This window comes from Rhincodon typus, chromosome 5 (assembly GCF_021869965.1).
Source record: "Rhincodon typus isolate 14 chromosome 5, sRhiTyp1.1, whole genome shotgun sequence".
Classification (NCBI taxonomy): Eukaryota; Metazoa; Chordata; class Chondrichthyes; order Orectolobiformes; family Rhincodontidae; genus Rhincodon; species Rhincodon typus.
The window spans coordinates 52,996,674-53,000,441 of NC_063336.1; the positions used below are offsets into that span (position 1 = coordinate 52,996,674).

At 44.0% G+C, this 3,768-nt stretch overlaps 1 long non-coding RNA gene across 3 annotated transcripts; it reads right to left on the reverse strand.

Moving 5' to 3' along the window:
- Positions 1 to 432: 432 nt before the first annotated feature.
- Positions 433 to 1,805, reverse strand: LOC125483166. 3 transcript variants are annotated; one of them, XR_007262119.1, is made up of 3 exons: positions 1,661 to 1,805; positions 1,051 to 1,150; positions 433 to 672 (listed from the first exon to the last, which is right to left on the reverse strand). It is a non-coding gene; the product is annotated as an uncharacterized LOC125483166 (long non-coding RNA). The 3 variants fall into 3 exon arrangements; XR_007262118.1 differs by lacking the exon at positions 1,661 to 1,805 and adding an exon at positions 1,467 to 1,609; XR_007262120.1 differs by lacking the exons at positions 1,051 to 1,150; positions 1,661 to 1,805 and adding an exon at positions 1,204 to 1,609.
- Positions 1,806 to 3,768: the final 1,963 nt, after the last annotated feature.

Genomic DNA, 3,768 nt, shown 5'->3' on the forward strand with positions numbered 1-3,768 from the left:
ATTCAAATCACATATCTTAATTCATTCGCTGTTTTTGTGGAAAAACAACTCGGTGTTATGAAAATTGATCTTTTAACAATACATAATACAAAATAAAATCATAATTCACAAATTAATATCAAATAGCCCTTGCCTTATGTGTTTTACTTCGCATTGTTCAGTAAACAAGAGGACTGCACTTGGGCCAAATGTTGATTAGATTATTTCTCCAGAGATAAAATCTGGCGGCCCAGCCAAAGAAACACATTATGTCTTCGCCTGGTTTTAAGATTAAGGTGTTAGTCCTGAATCTTACCCCACCCTAGCTCTTTGCAGGTGAAATGGAAAGGCGGGGGAGGGGAGGCGATGAGGATGCGGAAAAGGTGGGACACAAACCCTGCTTTAAGTATGTGTAAATGGTGCTTGAAAATACTTCACACTCCAAGCCATGAGTCTCGATCCAATCAACGTTAATTCAAAGCTCAATTTTGTTTACATCTCACTGTGTTTGTCTTGTGTTTGATCATAGACGGGTTTATTGGAAGTTTATCCATTTCCTTCGCTCTCTCTCTCGGTCATCCTTGAGTTGAGTGCGCTAAGGATCGAAGTCGCCATGGTAACCAGCAGCTCCGCTTCCTCGGGAGGCAGGCAGGGAAAAGCTTGGATTGAGCTGAACCCAGACTCCATCATGCGCTGGGTGGAGAAAAAAAGAAATAAAGAGGGAAAGCAAAAACAGACAGGGATAAAAAAAATGCACCAAAGCAGCACCCATTATCTCGGTCTAACAGACTATTCATCATCAGAAAGCTAGGAGCTCGTGTAAAGCGCCAAAAGCATGTGCAGATTGTATTTACATTATCACTGGGGAGGGGGCAAACAAGAGGAAAGAAATCAATAATATATCCACGCATCTATTCGCATTAATTTGTTTAAGCTGCGAAAAATTCGCCGAGCATCTCCAGACACAACAGACGCACTGATTATAAAAGCAGACTCCGACATGGTGACGATGGCACATCCAATTGCAACCCAACGGCATGGAGACCACATTTAGCAAATCATTTCACGTACTCCTTCTTCATCGGCTGGAATCCAGTGTTCAATCTTTCTTTTCTTATTTCATGTACTTTAACCCAAAAAAGAGAGGAAAGATACTCCACCCGTTTCGGATCTACATAAGAAATGGAGCGAGAAGACATTGTTACAGAGTAACGGTGTATTTACCTAATCAACGGAATGGTGAGCGTAAAACATAAAGGGCATGATGTACGCCATTGATAAATGCATTTTCCTTGGCGGTGGCTATTTAAATAGTTATTATAAGCAGGAACAGCAAGTCCAAATGTTTAAACAAGTTTCTTGATGAGGCAGAAAGAAATGCTTCGCTACTTTTGTATCTGTATGTAATTCATCCAGGGATTTTTGTTTCTTTTGATGTGTTATCATCAAACAATCTAAGATCTCAAATCGCCAGCATCAGAAATTACCATCCTTCATTGAAACCCAATTAGCTGTTTGAAGTCATTTAATCCAAGGCTGGGCAGGCGCTTTCAACATATTTAAGCATGTCACTACCCTACACACACGCACACACACTCATATATATTTATCTTATACCAAAACCAGTGCAACCCAATGTAAGCAGTAAAAAGTCCCAGATTTCTCCCCCCACCCCCTGCACCTTTTCAGCGAAACATGGGCGAGGAAATATTCCGGATGGTTCGCTACAATGGTAGACTCCACCCCCGTAACCTGTGATTGGCGGTGGAAGAGATTCGGAAGGCTATGATTGGATGTAGCCGGATTTGGTTGGCGTCATTGCTAAGTAGCCCATTCATCGATGCATTTGGGCGTTGGACTCTGCATGTTATTAGCGCTCAGGGAGACCTCTCCATTTTACCCCCTTGTCGAAGAGCAAAAGCTACAAATCTAGGAATTTACAAATTTTATTACCAGTGCAACGTGGCCTCCCTTCCCCCCCTCCATTCGTGCTTTTTTTTAGAAAAAAGAAATTGTCGCTCTGCGAAGGATTTGTTGCAAGGAACTTGAAACTTTTTTTTCTCTCAGGGTGTGATTCCGGCTCTTTTCTTCCCCCCTCTCTTTCTACTCCTCCTTCTGTCTGCCCGTCCCCGTGTGTGTGTGTGCGTGCAGCATTGAAAAGCCAGGCGTCTTTGTTCGCTGTCTTTCTTTCGCTGGCTCGGAGTTTCTTTGTTGTACAAGCATGGGAGCCCAATTCTCCAAGACCGCTGCGAATCGCGAAACTGTTGCTGAAAAAGCGGGGGAAGCTGCAGCTGGATCGCCTTCTAAAACCAATGGGCAGGTTTGTATTTTTAACTCGTTTCCTTTAGATTATTTTTAAACTGGGTTTATCCGGAATGTTCCCCCCCCCCCTTAAGATCTCTACTGACAATGTATTGTAATTGTAGAAAATGTGGTACTCTAACATGGGAGCCATCAGCCATTTGGGGTTTGATGAATTTTCCTTTTTTTTAAAAAAAAAAAAAAAATCGACGTTTGGTAATTCTATGAAATGATGTGATTTAGAGAGGACCGTTCGTCTTCGCCACACCGTTGTATTGGAAATGATTGCAAACGAAATCGTAAACAATTTATATGAAGTACAAATGTTGCTCTAGTCGAAAAATGTGTAATGTTAGTCATAGCACACACGACTGAAAAATGCGTTGCTTTTATTGGGTTGTGTGAGATGTGTTGGAGTCCTTCATTCTCGTGGATATGTCCACGACAATTTCGATGTCCTTTGTTTTATTTTGGGGGTGAAGGATTTCCCGTGAACTGGGATCAATGCTGTTTGGCTGGTGGTGTGTCCGATTGTTATGTGTTCTGTGCTAAGTCAGGGTGGTTGACAACGAAATTCAAGGGCTGCCTTTCCAATGGGGTTTAAAAGGTGTGAGTCCTGTCGCCAACAGAAGCGGGATATTTGTACAGGTCTAGCACCACGCCTTTTATCTGGTGGTGGTATTAGGACCATAGACCTGTACAATCGCTGAGAGAGCTCACAGGCGTCTCGGCTAGCTGCTTTATAAAAAAATGTATAATCGTTGCCCTTTGTTTCTCTCTTTCCACCCCCCCAAACAAATAAATATAAAATGACAATTTTTTTTCGTTCATGTTACGACAGTTGAGTAAGCAGCTTTTGGGGTATAGAGAGCGGGCTGCCGGTGCCTGTCTCAAGTGAGCAGCTCAATGCTCTGCTCGCTGCCGACAACAACCTGGGCACCGTGAGCAGGGGGCGCCTCCTAGCGGTTAGCCGGCTACCCCCGGGGCTTTCCTTGAAATGGATCGCTGCAGGTTAGCATCGTATGCGATACGTTGGGGGTGGGGGGGGGGGATTAAAAAAAAACTCGGTTAAACCTCCAGGTGGTCTAGGTTTGTCGTCATATCGTGCAGCGACGGAACTACTGCAGGGGGAACATGCTTTAAGCAAATAAATAGTTGGCGCATTACATTGCAAGCCCGTCTCCTTTTCATGAGTTGGTGAATTTAAAAAAAAATGCTATCCCATTCAGTTTTAAGACCGTGGGGAGGAATATGGAGAAAAGGTGGGGGTGTGGGGAGAGACTTCGCTAGAATTGGGCTGTTTGTGCCCTCTTGATGGTACTCTTTTTTAATTTCTCCAGTAGATATTGGGGTCTACCTGGGATTGCATTTTCCCTTTCACACCCACCAGAACGGGATGCTCGGTGTCAGGACGCATCGAGGTGGCACCTGACCTTTTTGCAACCGCTGGCCATTCTCCAGTGGCCTTAGAACGCAAGCCCCGGAGCA